This window comes from Phacochoerus africanus, chromosome 2, assembly GCF_016906955.1.
Source record: "Phacochoerus africanus isolate WHEZ1 chromosome 2, ROS_Pafr_v1, whole genome shotgun sequence".
NCBI lineage: Eukaryota > Metazoa > Chordata > Mammalia > Artiodactyla > Suidae > Phacochoerus > Phacochoerus africanus.
The window spans coordinates 181,985,211-182,002,688 of NC_062545.1; the positions used below are offsets into that span (position 1 = coordinate 181,985,211).

General features: G+C 38.4%; 1 pseudogene; it reads right to left on the reverse strand.

The window, feature by feature from the left end:
• Nucleotides 1-1,471: 1,471 nt before the first annotated feature.
• On the reverse strand, nt 1,472-1,572 carry LOC125121663 (uncharacterized; annotated as a pseudogene).
• Between the last annotated feature and the right edge of the window lie 15,906 nt (nt 1,573-17,478).

The following is a 17,478-nucleotide window of genomic DNA, read 5'->3' on the forward strand; positions in this document are numbered from 1 at the left end:
CTTATATTGGTGTTTGGGGTGGAGGTGATAAATAAAAATGTGTTAGGTGATATATATAGGGAGGCAGGCATGTATTCAGAGAAGGTGACATTTGAGCAAATATTTGAAGGAGGAAAAATTAATAACAGTGGAATTGACATAGTAAGAAAAAAATATGTATAGTATAAAGCAAGGGTGGGGAAACTGGACAAGCCAAGTCTGGTGAAACCTGTTTTTTTAAGGGACTGAGTTAAGAACAGTTCTTTATATTTTTAAGAGATTTTAAAAGAACTTGAAAAAACAAATGTGAATATGTAACAGAGACACTATCCTGAAAAGCCTGGAACATTTACTATCTGGATCTTGATGAAAAATGTTTGTTGACCCCAGATCTAAAGCCCAATTTTTATAACATTACCAAAATATATAAGAATCCAACAAAAGATCATTGTTAACTAAGTCTGATGAAAATGAGGAAACAGTAGCACACATAATTTACCACATTTGAACATTTAGTGATCTTTGAGACTTGTTATTAAGCAGTCTAATCTGGATTTTTTTTTTCTCCTAAATAAGTTTAAATGTGTGAGGTCAATAGTTTTTCAGTAACAATTTTAACATTCTTAAAGTTTTTATGAATCATTTTATTAAAATATTTCCTTTATTTTTATGGTAGTTTTCCTGGTCTTTGGATATAAGTTAAACATGTATTTCTGTTCAAAGTGCCCTTTCCCTCACACAACCTAGATTAGTTTGGAATAATTTCAGGTAACATCATTGAACTGTGGCTTTTATACAGTTGGTATTATTGTAATCAAGTCCTGAATCCAGTACTTTTTACTATGAAACTTTGTAAGAGGAAGTGTTTTATTGACTTGAAAATTAATATGATGCATGATTTTGGTTTCTTCTTGTATTATTCCTCTAACTAATATAAACTAGAAAAAATAATTTACTTCAAACATGAATTATTTCATGCCTAGACAGTTGTTCTATACTACTTAACATAGTAGGATGTGGAAATCCATGACTATCTTAAAGAACCTAAAAAAAATTTTAGGAGTTATGGAAATAGGTTTTATGGAGGACATTTACAAGTGGGCTTTAAAAAGTAGAAACACTTGTTCATAGAAAGACCAATGTGAAACTGGTTATTCATGACTTTGAAAGTTGTTTCCTTGGATTAACCAAATAGACTAGCCTGAGAAGGTCACAGCATGAAAAAATAGGCAAAACTCAAATTTGTTAAAGGAGTTATAGGAGCAGGAATCTGGACCTTTGAAGTTTATTTTAATATGGAAAACCAAAGTGCTTTCTCTCCATATCTTTTTTTTCTGAAAAGTTAGTTTTGTGAATAAGTCATAAGTTGGAACTAGGCCTGAGGAAATCAAATTGGGAAACACTCTAAGAGCAATAAGAATTAGCATTTTTTGAATGTTTGACATGTGCCAGGCATTGTTCTAAGCATTTCATGCACATTTTCTCTCTTTCTTAAAATATGGAACGCTTCACAAATTTGCATGTCATCTTTTGTGCAGGGGCCATGCTAATCTCTGAATTGTTCCAATTTTAGTATATGTGCTGCTGAAGCAGGCATTCATGCATATTCTCTTAATCCTCCCAACAACATTGGGAGAAAGGGCTCTCATTTTATAGCTGAGAAAACTGAGGCTTATATGTTAATAAGTAGCAGAGCCAGACTTTGGACTCAGGTAGTCTGTACTATACTGGAAATGTGACTAAGGTGAACCATTGGTTAACAATGTACTTAAAATTGCGTGCGTGTCTGTTTATAAAAAGCTTTCTCTGAGTAGTATCCCATAATTTTCTTATTTAATCATCAACAGATTTTTGAGTCCCTGTATAATTTGAGTCTTCTGTACAACAGAGAACATGGTATTGTATTAGAGTGCTTGAGAAGTTTTTTTTCTGTAAAAATCACATGTGACTACTTCATAGATTGTGAATTTTACAGATCATTGTAAAGAATAGGGAAAGTTAAAGTTTTCATTGAACTGATTATTTGCATGATTATTTATATAGGCTCCCCCCTCCTTTTTTTAAGGGCCGCAGGTGCAGCATACGGAAGTCCCACACTAGGGGTTGAAACAGAGCTACAGCTGCCAGCCTGCACCACAGCCACAGCAATGCCAGATCTGAGCTGTGTCTTCGACCTACACCACAGCTCAGGGCAGCGCCAGATCCTTAGCCCACTGAGTGGGCCCAGGGATCAAACCCACATCCTCATGAATACTAACTAGTCAGGTTCATTTCCATTGAGCCACAATGGGAACTCAAATATAGGCTCCTTTTGATTTAAGAAAGTTTTAGAAATTCAGAGAGCACAATTTATATTGTCTTTGCCTGATAAATTCATAACTATAGACATTTAAGTTATTGTTGGAGTGAATTTTTTGCACTTTAGATCTTGTTACAGCTCACTTTTTGAAAGTGAGGTTTACTGAATACTAAGTCCTCCTGAGAACAAGAGTCAAGAGCCTCCTAGAGTCAAGGCTCAGCTAAGGTGTTGTATTCATGTACTTTATTTTTATTTTTGCCTTTTAGGGCTGAACCCATGGCATATGAAAGTTCCTGGGCCAAGGGTTGAATTCAAGCTGCAGCTGCTAGCTATACCACAGCCACAGCAACACAGGATCTGAGCTGCGTCTGCAACCTATATCACAGCTCACGGCAATGCCAGAGCCCAACCCACTAAGTGAGGCCAGGGATCAAACCTGCGTCCCTGTGGATACTAGTCAGATTTGTTTCTACTGTGCCACAAAGGGAGCTCCTGTACTTTATTTTTAAATTTCTTAATTTTTTCTTTTTATGGCTGCACCTGTGGCATACGAGCGTTCCTGGGCCAGGGGTTGAATCAAAGCTGCAGCTGGAGCCTGCGCCACACCCATGGCAACACTGGATCTGAGCTGCATCTGCAGACCTACATGGTAGCTTGTGGCAACGCTGGATCCTTAACCGACTGAGTGAGGCCAGGGATGGAACTATATTCTCATGGAGACAACATTGGGTCCTTAACCCACTGAGCCACAATGGGAACTCTAATTTAATCATGTGCTTAAGAATTTAAGCTAGGACTTAAGAGTAAAATTTGATAACTTTGATAAAATACAAAATCCCTTAAATAACAATCCTATTTTATTTCCCAGTAATTTCTATGTGAGGTAGAAATTTAAGGCTAGGTAAGACATACATATGAAATGTTCAAAGTAAGTAATCAAGTAGTCTATCAAATACTAAGGAGAGAGATGTAATATTATGGACTGGAGTGGGCTAGAGAAGGCCAGTGGGAATTGAGTGGATGGACCAACAAAATCAGAGGAATAATAGCATTATTACTTATTGCATGCTCATTGTGTGCTAGGCACTTTTCTAAGGGCATGTATTATCTCATTTAAGATATGTGAGCAAGGGTGGTAATCTATGTATAGTATTTGGGAAAGAGACTAGACTTGTCTGACTAGGGTTGCCAAATTTAGCAAATAAAAATACAGGGCACCCAGTTAAATTTCACTTTCACAAAAACATTAATTTTCAGTACAAATATATCACAGATATACTAAAATTATGTACTAAAAATTGTTTATTTAAAATTCCAGTTTAACTGGGTGACCCATACTTATCTAGAATCCTGTATCTGACTGGGTGGTAGAAGAGGAGATAAGATTCAAAATGGAAATTGAAAATGAGGATTTTAGAATGCCTTAAGAGCTAGACCAAGTGGCTTGTATATAATTTTGTGTCATGGAAACCACTGAATCTTAAAAATATTTGTATAGCAGGAGGGAGTCGCAATGTTTAGGAATATTAATCTAGTAGCTTTGTATAGAATCATATATTAGGGTCATGGGTAGAGGCTGAAATAAAGAAGTCTTGTCAAGAGATTGTTAATAATTTAATTGATTAAACTAAGACCAAGTATAGCATAAAGACAGAAACAAAAAAATGAAAAAAAATTACACAAAAAAAGAGAGGAACAAGTAAGATAAACTAGTGGACATAACATAATTGTGGAGGGAGAAAGAATTAAAGATTGTGATCCTAGTTTTTATGTAAAAGATAATGATAGCGCAATTGATAGAAGGAAACCAGGATATACAGTAGCTTTGAATAGAAACATGATAATTGGGTAAAGTATCTCATTTGCAATCTTGAAAAGAGGTTGTCTCTTTTGTAACTATTTTCTCCTAGCAATGCTGTCCAATATAAATACATGCAAGCCGCATATATAATTTTAAATCTTTTAGTAGCCACATTTTAAAAAGTGAAAAGAACCAGTTGAAATAAATTTTAACAATATATTTTATATAACCCTATATATCAAATATATTATTTCAAAGTCACTGGTATAAAATAATTATTAATGAGCTATGTCACATCATTTGTTTTAAATGAAATCTTCAAAATCCAAATGTGTACAATGTTTTTATACTTAAAGCACATCTCAATTAGGACTAGTCACATTCCAAGTGCTTAATTCCCTCATGTGGTTAGTATCTATCATACTGGATAGTTAATTTTTAGAGGGTGGTCATTTCTTCCTGATACCAGGACTGTAATTTCAGTAACCGCATTAGAGGTTACTAATTAAGATCATTGTGATTCAATGGACTTCCTAGGCCAGGGTTTGTCCAACTATGATCTATGAGCCAAATCTGGCCCACTGCCTGTTTTTGTAAATAAAGTTTTACTGGAATGTAACCATCATCATTTATTTGTGTATTGTCTATGGCTGCTATTGCTCAGCATCAGTAGAGTTGAGTAGCTATGACAGGGACCATATGGCCCACAGACCCTAAAATGTTTACTATCAGGCCCTTTACAGAAGAAATTTGTTAACATCTTTCTAGGCCCTAAACTAAAGTTCCAAGGATAAAACTCATACTTTATACACTTAAGTGAAAGAAATAATATTGAAACAGTTAAAAGATAATGTATATATTGATTCATTTGTTCACCATGCATTCGTCTATTAAGGTTCCAGGCCTCATAGCAGGAACAAATAAATGTCTTTAATCTTCAAGAAGGTTATGGTCTAGTTGAAAAATCGAGATGTGTACAGAGAAAATGACAAAGATGTGCTATAATAGCCAGTGCATTGAGTGTACACCAGTGAGGCACCTTCCTCTGACTGGGGAATGGAGTAGTCAGAAGAATGGAAGACTTCAGAGGAAAAAGACCATCTGAGGAGAATTTTAAAGGATAAATAAAACTCAGATAAACAAGAGGTGGTTGACATTTTAGGCAACCGAACAGTTACGTGCAAAAGCCAGAAGGTGTTAACAAAGCACCATCAGGAATTTATAGTTTATTATACATGAGCATAGGGTGGACAGGTGTGGGATGAAGATGGAAGGATGATCAAGTGCTGGATCATGATGTGCCTTTGGTTTTTTAAAGAATTTTGGATTTTATAATTTGGGTACAGGGAAAACCTTGTGGGATTTTTAAGCAGGAAATTGTGAGATTTACACTTTAGGGAGCTCACCAAATACTGTGTAAAGGATGAGTAAAGATCTAGGCAGGAAACCTACTGTGTAGACTAGATGAGATAGAATTTGCTAGTTGAATCAATGGCTATGTTGGTGGAGAGGAGACATTTGAAAAACACTTGGATGATACTTTTCAGAGTATGTTCTGTGGCACAGTGATCACAGAAGATAATCTTTGGAAAAAACCCTTCCAAGCTATTTGGGAAAAGCTTCATATTATGTCTATATTTGGGATTTGCAAGGCACTTCAGCTGTATATTGAAGATTCTTAGAAGTTTGCCTTAACCCAACATTTCCCAAACACATTTGAGCACTGAACTGCAATATTTAAACAACAAAAACAAAAACAAAGTCTCCAAGAAGTATAGTTTGGGAAACCCTTTTTGGAAATGGAATAAGCAAGTTTGGGCCAACCAAATGAGAGGGAACAAGGGGAAAATCTGCAGCTAATGAAGACTATATTTATAATAATACAGACGGAAAAGAGCAAGTTTAAGGGGAGAAAGGAGATTACATACCTAGTTTTGACAACAAAGTTTAGGCACCTGCAGCATGGACATTTACATGGAGATATCCAGTAGATTGGTCAGGAGACATCAAGTCTACAGATAGCGGTTTAGGAGTTAGCTTGCGAATAGCTTTTGAAATCATAGATGCTCGTGAGACTTCTTGGGAGTAAGAAGAATAAAGGGCAGAGGATGCAACACCTCTCTGGGGAATAACAAGTGTTTAAGGGGTGGGTAGAAGAAGAGGGTGTTAACAGAGAAGACTGAGAAGATGTGGGACAGAATATCAATGACGTCATATCCTACAGGGGGATCAAGAATGTTGAAGTTCCAAATGAATTCTTTAGAATTGATGTAAGAAAGTCATTGGGACCTTCCTTAGATAAGTTTGAGTGATGAGGTCAGAAACTACTTTGCAATGAAAAAGACAGGAGGGTAGTTGAGAAGCTCTAGTAGAACTGTTCCAAAAATCTGGAGATGAAGGGGGTGATAACACCTTAATACAAGGGGGTCATTTAGTTAGGTTAATTTAATTAGCATCATTAAGTATTGTAAGTATTGATTATTGAGGATGGAGTGGGGAATGAGGAACATGTGCTCCCCATTACCAGTTTCCTAGCAGGAAGGGAACATTGAAAAAAAGACTCTGTTTGAAAAAATGTTCATCTTAGTTCCTTTCAACTTCTTTTTTTGCATAGTTAGACCTCTCTTCTTGGAAATGCCTACAATGACCAAGGCCAAATAATTCTAGTCCCACTATAATGACAGGTAAAGATGGTGGCACCCTTATCTCACAAATGTGGAAAGTAAGCCATGGTGGCTCTGACTTGTCCAGTAACTCATAGCTATTAGTTGATATGGCTAAGACTAGACTCAAACTTTTTTTTTGTATTTATCAATCATATAGCCATGGAGTAAAATTTAAAAGAATTTCTAATATGTAGGCAGCGTGATTAAACTAATCCCTAACTAAAATACAGAGTTACCAATTTATTATGAAATTTAAGATTTGCAAATTGACACTTAATACCTTCTGTCAGCATCAGTTCTGAACTTTACGATACTTTCTTCTGAAATGATTTAGGAGTTAGAGGGAAAATTCTTCAAGATGACAAAATGGAGTATAGAATTAAATAACAGTACACGTTATTGAATAATTATTATGTGCCTGCCAGTATGCTACAGGCTTTAATGTAATCCTCACAACAGACCAGCAAAATAGGTGGTATTATTTCTCATTTTACAGGTAAGAAACTTAATATACAAAATTTAAGAAATTTGTCCATCATACCATAACTATTAAGTGGGAGAGCCTATAGCCATACCCAAGTCTTGTTGACTCCAAAGCAAAAGGCTTTAGCAAGGGAAGGTTCTAACAAACTGTATCAATTTTCCTCCTCCCTTCCTTCCTCCCTCCCTCCCTTCCTTCCTTCCTTCCTTCCTCTCCATCTCTCTTTCCCTCTCCTTCTATCTTTCTTTCTTTTGGCCACACCTGGGGAATACAAAGTTCCTGGGCCAGGGATCGAACCCACACCACAGGAGTGACCTAAGCCATAGCAGTGACAATGCTGGATCCTTAACGCATTGAGCCACTGGGGAACTCCTTTTTTTTTTTCTTTTTAAAACATGGAATCCAGTAAGACTGGTGGTGGTGATCTGGAGGATATGTCATCAATCCAATTTACCACGTGCTGTGGGTATTCCTGGAGACAAAGCAAGATTTTGGAGGGGCAGGGACTTGTTTGAAGTGTATGAGGAAAGTACCTCCCTCCAATGAGTGAAAGAGTTGGCAATTTTTTTTTTTTTTTGTCTGTTTAGAGTTGCACTCATGGCATATGGAAGTTCCCAGGTTAGGGGGCAAGTCAGAGTTACAGCTGCTGGCCTATGCCACAGCCAGAGCAATGTGGGATCCGAGCCGCGTCTGTGACCTACACCAGAGGTCACAGCAATGCTGGATCCTCAACTCACTGAGCTAGGCCAGGGATCAAACCTGTAACCTCATGGTTCCTACTCGGATTTGTTTCCACTGTGCCATGGGAACTCCAGAGTTGGCAATTTTAAATAACTCTCAAACATTCTTCCTTATGTATTCACTAGTGTCTGAAGGCCTGGTTGACAAGAAAAACTTGGGGGTGGGGGGGTGGGGGCAAATGGTTAGAAGGAAGAGGTGTTTTTCTATCCTATGTTAGATAAGGTGACATCAACCTAGTAAACCATACCTCTATATGCCCTCAATTAGATGCTTTGCAAGCTGTTCTTTTCCAACAGCAGCTATCAGTATACATGATTTCTGAACTCTGTTTAGCTGGCTAGATATCATCCTTCCCCTTGGAGAGGAGGAGCCAGATGTATTATTTCTGTTGTGCATTTGGCCAGGAGTTATGGGCGTGTGTAGACATGCCTTTGGTGTATTTGTGTGTAATTCTCTTTCTTTGCCTTTGTGGGTCTGGACTTTGTAATAGGTAAGTTCATGAACGTATTCATAAGGAACTCAACATTTGAGATACATAAATATTCAAAGAATACATGGAAAAACAAGATGAAGCACAGGCTTATTTTCAAAGGTTCGTGCTGTGTAGCAGAAATATACATGTTTTAATGAAATCATCTTTGTACTAGTGACATTTTTGAGAGGTGGAAAGAACACCTCTGAATTTTTTCAATAACTTTTGGAAAAATCCACGTAGCATATTTGAGTTTGAGCCATTGTTTTTTTTTTTTTTTAATAATGATTTTTATTTTTTCCATTACAGCTGGTTTACAGTGTTCTGTCAGTTGAATGATATAATAGGCCTTCAATATAAAAAGTGTATAAAATCTAATAGAAAGACTTATTTAGAAGATTATGTTGTGGTAGCCCAGGAAAGCTAGCTCTGTAGTGTCAGAAGTTTATTTCCCCCTTGAACCAAATTAAAATTGGAAGGGGGAGGGGAAGGCAAGTCAGTGTTAAAGCCAGGAGGTTGAATCATCTAAGGAAATGAGTCAGTGGCTATGAACCATAACTTTCTTTTTTCTGAAGTTTTGACTTTGAGAGCTTAATGTTAAATTATTTTAAAAAACCTTCCTTCCTTGCTACAAGTGAATTTAAAATAGTTTTTTAAAAGCTTTTTTAATATTAGTATTTGGGATTCATTCATTATTTCAACACATATTTGGTAGAATACAGGGATATTAAAAGTAGTAGTTGTATATACTTCAAACTAAGAAAGTACGTAGTGATCTGTTAACAGGGTGTTATGTCAGTATCTTTGTCTTTATATTTAGCTCTAGGTAACCAATAGTGATTCTTAATCAGCTTTTAAAACAAAAAATTTTTTTGGTCTTTTTTGCCTTTTCTAGGGCCACACCTGGCATATGGAGATTCCTAGGCTAGGGGTCTAATTGGAGTGAGCTGAAGCCACCAGGCTATGCCAGAGCCACAGCAACACCAGATCCGAGCCAGGTCTGTGACCTACACCACAGCTCACGGCAATGCCAAATCCTTAACCCACTGAGGAAGGCCAGGGATCGAACCCACGACCTCCTGGTTCCTAGTCGGATTCATTAACCACTGAGCCACGATGAGAACTCCTAAAACAAAATTTTTGAGGTCAATAACCAATGACTCATTTATAGACTTAGGACAAACCTGGGAGGCTGGTGTCTATTGTCACATCGTATTTCTATTTGATACACTAGAGTTTTTTCCTAAGCCATGAATTGTTTCTTAGGAACCTTCAGCCTGTAACTGAAATGGACATATTGCATTATGGCTCATTTTTGAAACTTTAAAAGTCTGACTGTATTATCAGATTTGAGAGTAAAGAGAGGTAGATATCTCAAAGTAAACACTAATACTGGTGAATGAAAAATTCTTAGCCTTTTGTGGTTGATTGCTTCTCTTTATGATTTGAATTCTTTTATAAGATTGAATTACATTTTTCATTCTTTCCGATTCATAGATAATACTTAAGATAGTGATTGCATTTCACACAAGAACCTAATATTCAGAAACCTACTTGAGGAATCTTTAGCCCTATTTTTTTTGTCATTGAGACAAACGAGTTATAGAACAAAACATTAAAACATTTTTTTTGGGGGGGTCACACCTGCACCATATGGAGGTTCCCAGGCTAGGGGTCAAATCGGAGCTGTAGCCGCTGCCCTACACCGCAGACACAGCAACACTAGATCTGAGCTACGTCTGCTACTGACACCACAGCTCACTGCAATGCCAAATCCTTAACCCAGAGTGAGGCCAGGGATAGAACCTACATCCTCATTGATACTAGTCAGATTTGTTTCTACTGAACCATGATGGGAACTCCTATATTTTTAATATATGCTAACGGGTACTCTTTTATCATTTGGATATCTCATTGAATAGAATATAGACTTTAGCACAGCAAAATTTCTAAATTACATCCCAGGTAACTAATCTTCCAGTTAGTATGATTGGCAGGGTTATTCCTTCCATAGGCTTGTTAATATTAATGTTAATATTTCTTTTTCCACACCCACGATGATTTTTAGGCTGTTTTTGTTTGTTGTTTTTTTCATTTTATTTATTTTGGTTTGTTTTTTTCTTGATGCATGTCCCATCCTAATAAAACCTAAAGTATGCTGCCTACAGGTATACCTCAAAGTCCATGTTGCTTTCCTGAGCTTCAGAAGAGAGAATTAGGAAACTGTGTGGCTTTTGGATTCTGGATTACAGTATTAGAAATACTAGAGGAATTAGGCTCTGGAAACATCCTGTGTATGTTTTGAATACCATTCTTAGCAGAGAGGGATGACATATGGAAGAGATCTGCCTCTTTTCAAATAGGTCACATAAGATAATTCCTACCTCTTCACAGGCATTTTTAGGGCCCTGCCTGACAGGGTTGGTGTAGGAAAAGAGCATAGGGTTCTTGGGGTTTTTTTTTTTTTTTTGGTCTTTTTAGGGCTGCACCTGTGGCATATGGAAGTTCCCAGGCTAGGGATCGAATTCGAGCTATAGCTGCCGGCCTACACCACAGCCGCAGCAACACAGGATCTGAGCTGTGCCTGCCACCTATAGCACAGCTCACAACAATGCCAGATCCTTAACCCACTGAGTGAGGCCAGGGATCGAACCCACGTCCTCATGGATACTGCTCAGGTTTGTTACAGCTAAGCCATGATGGGAACCCCAAGAGCATAGGGTTTTGAGTCAGACAGAACTAGGTTGGAATCCCAGCCCTGCTACTCAACAGCTAAGTGACATTGGAAAGTTTATCTCTTTGACTGTTTTCTTTTCTAAACATGGGAATGGTAATGTTCACCCAGCAAGATTTTATCATTAAAAGTGGTAATTTTGGAGGAAGTCTCCGGCATAAACATCTGGCATGATAAATCACTCAATGGATGTTAGTTCTATTTTCCTTCTTCCCTTGAATTTAATAATTAAAAAAATTAAAGCAGAAATAAAATTCAAAATTTATGCAAGCATCATTGAAATACATAAAGATGAAATTATGACTAGGATTTGTATTAAAATAATCTGGGTGTGAGGAGTGGATTTATAGCTGAAACCATATTGATCACGAGTTGGTAATTCTTTTTTTTTAAAGTTACAGAAGAAGTAACTCCTTTTTTTTTTTTTTTTTGTCTTTTTGCCTTTTCTAGGGCCACTCCCACGGCATATGGAGGTTCCCAGGCTAGGGGTCTAATTGGAGCTGTAGCCGCCTACGCCAGAGCCACAGCAACGCAGGATCCAAGCCGCGTCTGCAACCTACACCACAGCTTACGGCAACGCCAGATCCTTAATCGCCTGAGTCCAGGAATTGAACCCGCAACCTCATGGTTCCTAGTCGGATTCGTTAACCACTGAGCCACCACGGGAACTCCGAATTGGCAATTCTTGAAGTTGGGTGAATGGGTGTTCATCATTTGTATATTTGAAATTATCCATAATGCAAAGATTAAAAATTATGCTGCACCTGAAAACTATCTAGTAAACAAAAACTTTCTCAAGGTGATGAGGAGCTAACTGTTGTATTGTACCTTTTCAGAGATGATGACTGAGAATAGGTACTGCTGATTTATGAATGGTGGGAGTTTTTCCCCTTTAACTACACAAAATGTGTAGTCACCAATTCTTTGCCTAAGAGGAAGGAATGTCAAGAGGGAAGTCTGAAAAAAATCCTGGAGAGGTTTAAATGCTTTTGTCTAATTATCTGAGTCACTCCTCAGGGTGGAGGTTCTGTGGCATGGCTCTCAGCCAACATAATTTTCAGCTGGAAAAAGAGAGCAGTTGAACCAGAAAACACAGTAACCAAAATGACTGCTATGACATGCAGACATTTTCTCTGTTTTCTCAGGCTAATAATGGATATGTGCTAGTGGTTCCTATTCTACATCATGTTAAATTTTCTAAGAATGAATGTATACTGAGTTACAAACATAATTGAAAAAATTCCAAAGAGTGAGCAGTTTGACCACTTACTCATAGAGATGTGGGTGTTCTATACAGCATTGAGATGTAGAAGAAAAAAACATGGATGACTTTTTTGAGATGAATGAGTGATTAAATGCACATTCATTACTGCAGAAAGCAAATCTTGTTGGGGGTGATTTCTGGAGATGAATGTTTTTGAGAAAATTTCCTGGAAAAAGGAATTTGCTGTCAATGGGCTTAAACAATTGACATTCATAATACAGGAGCATAATTTGATTAATGTACTTTGTATCTCAGTCAAGTTTGGTATTCTTGATTGTTAATTGTAGACTTTTATTATTATTATTATTACTTTGCTTTTTAGGGCTGCCCCTGTGGCATAAGGAGGTTCCCAGGCTAGGGGTCGAATGGGAGCTGCAGCCGGCTGGTCTATGCCACAGCCACAGCAAGGAGGGATCTGAGCTGTGTCTATGACCTACACCACAGTTCACAGCAGTGCCGGATCCTTAACTCACTGAGCAAGGCCAGGGATCGAACCTGAGTCCTCATGATGCTTGTCAAATTCATTTCCTCTGAGCCACGACAGGAACTCCAATTGTAGACTTATTTTTAAAGAACAAAATTAGAAGTCAACGGTCAATTCAGGGAGAACAGGGACTTTCTCTTTTCTCTTCTACATGTATCAAGTAATTCTATCTTTCTGGAGGATGTTGGTATCCTTACCAGAACCTGGTGCAGTAAAGTGATATTTAAATAACTTTTCCTTACAGTCTCAATTCAGGAATTATGACCATTCAACAGTGACAACCTGTCTGTAGAATATTACTATGAAAGAGGTATGAGCAAAATGCTAAAGGTACCCAAAGGGTTGCAGGTGGTGAGAGAAGAAGGCCAGGGAAGGAAGAGCCCTAAAAGGGAACTAACGTTCATTGAAAATTTTCTAATGTGGGAACCAAGTTTTTAAATGTACTTAATTTATCTTGTGAGAACTGCTTAAAGTTACTAGTGATTGACAGTGGTTTTTCCAGAGTCAGACTGTATGATTTCCCATCCTGGCACCTTCTAGCATATATGGCTATGAGACCTTGGGCAAGATGCATAGGACATAATCATACTAAAAATATTCATTTGTAAATCTGAAATTTAAATTTCACAGAGTGTCCCTTATTCTAACGGACAACCCTATCACAGAGGATTAAATTACTAAAATCTTAGAAGTTACCTATAACTGTATAGGTGCATGCAAGTGCTTCCCAAATGTTAGTCTTTAGTTTTGGAATTACCCCTCCTCCCCCTTTTGTTGGTCTTTTTAGGGCTGCCCCTGTGGCATATGGAGGTTCCCAGGCTAGGGGTTGAATTGGAGCTACAGCTGCCAGCCTACACAGCAGCAACAGTAAGGCGGGATCCGAGCCACGTCTGCAACCTACACCACAGCTCACGGCAATGACAGATCCTTAACTCACTGAGAGAGGCCAGGGATTGAATTCTCATCCTCATGGATACCAGTCAGATTTGTTATCACTGAGCCATGACAGGAACTCCATGGAATCATCCCATTTTATACAGGATGGAAAACTCAGATTAAATAGTTTGCATTTTTCTCCATGGTAAAAAGTAGTTTATCTGAATTGTAAAATGCTGCAGTGACCTTGGAAAAATAGTTTGGCTGTTCCTAAAAATGGTAAACAAAGAGTTACTATATGACCTAGCAATTAAATCCAGCCCACACTCCAGGAGAGCAGATTAAAGAGAGATACAAATATCTGGAGATGGGGGACACTGAGGGCCACCTCAGAGGATGTCTACCATAGCATGGAGTGGTCATCTGTCCAGATCAGGACAGAGGGTATATCAGAGTTTACTCTGAGGGGGTCACACATCTCTTTTTTATTTTTTATTTTTATTTTTTTGTCTTTCTAGGGCTGTACCCAAAGCATATGGAGGTTCCAGGCTAGGAGTCCTACACCACAGCTCACAGCAAGGCTGGATTCTTAAACCACAGCTCACAGCAAGGCTGGATCCTTAAACCACAGCTCACAGCAAGGCTGGATCCTTAAACCACTGAGCGAGGTCATGGATTGAACGTGTGTCCTCATGGATGCTAGTCAGATTTGTTTCCACTCAGCCATGATGGGAACTCCAAGCCATGATGGGAACTCTCCATCTCTTTTTAGAATGAAAGCAAAACATTAATATATAAAAATTTGCTAACAGACCTCTCTTTTTAGTTGCAGTAAAGGAGAACCAAATGCTTACAGAATAACTTAAACATACTGCTATGAAGAACTGAAACTCGCTCCTTAATGTTCAATGTTTTCATTTCCTAGACTCTCTGACCCTCAAAGAGACGAGCTTCTGCAAAAATCTGTAACTGGTGGGAGATAAGTGTGTCTACACATCTCAGCTAACTGTTTATTAGATGTATGTTGGAACTATCAAGTGAATGTTAATTTTTGTGCATAAAAAGTGTCACATGAATTTATTAGCTGTAAAGGGTATGTTACTGTTTGAAAATAAATAATGGAAGCATCTATGTATATCCATTTGGAATTTTTTTTTTCTGTAGCAAACAACAACAAACAAACAAGACAGGCAATTATAGCCTAAACAATTAAGGGCTTATTTTCTTCCATAGTTTAAGTCCAGAGATAGGAAATCCTGGCCTGGTATGGCCTAGGGATGTAATCAGGGACCTTGCAATCTGTGTTTTACCAGGCTGTAATCCTTAACGGGCTGACTTGTCTATGATCCCATGATGCTTGCTGCAGCTCTGGGTACTGTGCCCATCTTTAAGGCAAAAAGGAGAAGGTGCACAGCACTGTTGGCCAGACCTATATCACATGGCCTCTCCTAATTCCAAAAGAGGCTCAGAAAATAGGCACTGAAATTTCTTCCTTTTTTTTTTTTTGCTTTTTAGGGCCTTATCTGTGGCATATGGAATTTCTCAGGCTAAGGATTGAATCAGAGCTGTGCCTACATCAAAGCCACAGCAACACAGAATCTGAGCCAAGTCTGCGACTGACACCACAGCTTATGGCAACTCCAGATCCTCTGAGCAAGGCCAGGGATCAAACCCACATTCTCTAGGATTCTAGTTGGTTTCGTAAACTGCTGAGCCAGCAGTTAATTTTTCTAGCCTTGCTAGTGGAGAGGACAAGGATAAAACAGGTTGAGAATGGGTTTTGAGTTAGTTTTGTCAAAGGGAAACAGTCAAAAAGTTGAGAAATACTGCTGTAAATGTTCAATAGGACTTGGAGAAGCTGAGAGGAGGAAATTAGATTAGCGGTACAACATACACAAAGGGTGAAATGAACACTGTGGATTGCTTCATGGGACACTGAGGAGTCCAGACCTATAAGGTGGAGAATAATGTTGAGAAGCGATGGAAATTGAGTGTGGAGCTTAGCTTGGCTATAGTGATTAACAGGGCATTGCTAAAAAGTTCTGTGCAGGAGAATAATCTATGAAGAAAGGGATGAGAAATATTTGGCAATATGAATTATAAGGAAGTGAGCCGGGAGGTAAGAAAGCTAGGAAAGTGCTGTGATAATGCAGTTGTGAAATGCCAGTTACTAAGGTTGAAACATATGTCATTCTAATATTCAGCCATTTTTGACTTGTGTCATTAGATTCATTTATGCTTGAGGTGATGGCAGGATGTACAAGTGGAAAAGTCTGGTAATAAATAAAGAGAGAGGACACAGACTTTCTAAGAGTAGAGTATTGGAGAAAAATGTGAAGATCTAGGTAAACGAAGATACTTTTTTTTCTCTTTTTTCTTTTCAGGGCTGCACCCATGCCATACGGAAGTTCCCAGGCAGCAATGGCAACATATGATATGAGCCACATCTGTGACCTACGCTGCAGCTCATGGCAACACCGAATCCTTAACCGATTAATCGAGGCCAGGGATTGAACACACATCCTCATGGACACTAGTTGGATTCTTAACCCTCTGAACCACAATAGGAACTCCTAAAAGTAGATACTTTTCATTCTATATTTCCTGGTTGATTTCATTTCTTTTTCTTTTTCTTTTTTTTTTTTTGTCTTTTGTTGTTGTTATTGTTGTTGTTGTTGTTGTTGCTATTTCTTGGGCCGATCCAGTGGCATATGGAGGTTCCCAGGCTAGGGGTTGAATTGGAGCTGTAGCCACCGGCCTGCGCCAGAGCCACATCAACGCGGGATCCGAGCCTCGTCTGCAACCTACACCACAGCTCACGGCAACGCCGGATCGTTAACACACTGAGCAAGGGCAGGGACCGAACCCGCAACCTCATGGTTCCTAGTCGGATTCGTTAACCACTGTGCCACGACGGGAACTCCTCATTTCTTTTTGATGCTTAAACTGACACTTGCCAATGGCTATAACCCCTACATTTATTTCTAAACTCCACTCTTTCATATTCAACTGCTCTCAGGACAACTGTGGACTCTTCCAACTCACTAGGTCAGAATAGGTATTTTTTCCTTCATTTCCTTTGCCTTTTCTCTCTCACACTGGCCTCACATTCTTTGTCTCATTTAGTGCTAGAAATATCCCACTAGCTGATCATGCTAAAAGCTTTGAACTTGCCTTTGATGGATCTCTCTTTACTCTCTAAATTCTTTTGCTTATAGGTCTGATCATTTCTGCCTCTTGAATCCATCTTTCCTCTCCATCTCCCACTGCCATTCTCTTAGTTTAGTTTCCCTTCTCTCCTGGATGAAATGCTTTTTACCTGGTTGGATCTGAGCAAAGGAACATCCATATTGCTACCAAAGGGATAGTTTTGAAATTCAAATATGACCTTGTCTTTTTCTTGCTTAGCCCCTTTTAATGGCTTTCAATACATAATGAATAAAGTTGAAACTTGTTACCAGAGCTTAGAAGAACTCTCCACAGCCGTCACTTTATCTCCAGTCTCACTTCCTCACACCTCCTTGAGCTCCCCTAAGTTCTTCCACATCAAATGTCCTGTCCTTATCCAAACATGCTATGCTGTGTCCTTGCACTCACTGTCCCCTTAGCCTGAAATGGCCATGTCCACATGTGAACATTTTGGTCATCTTTTAGCAATATCTCCTTCTGTGAAAACTTCTC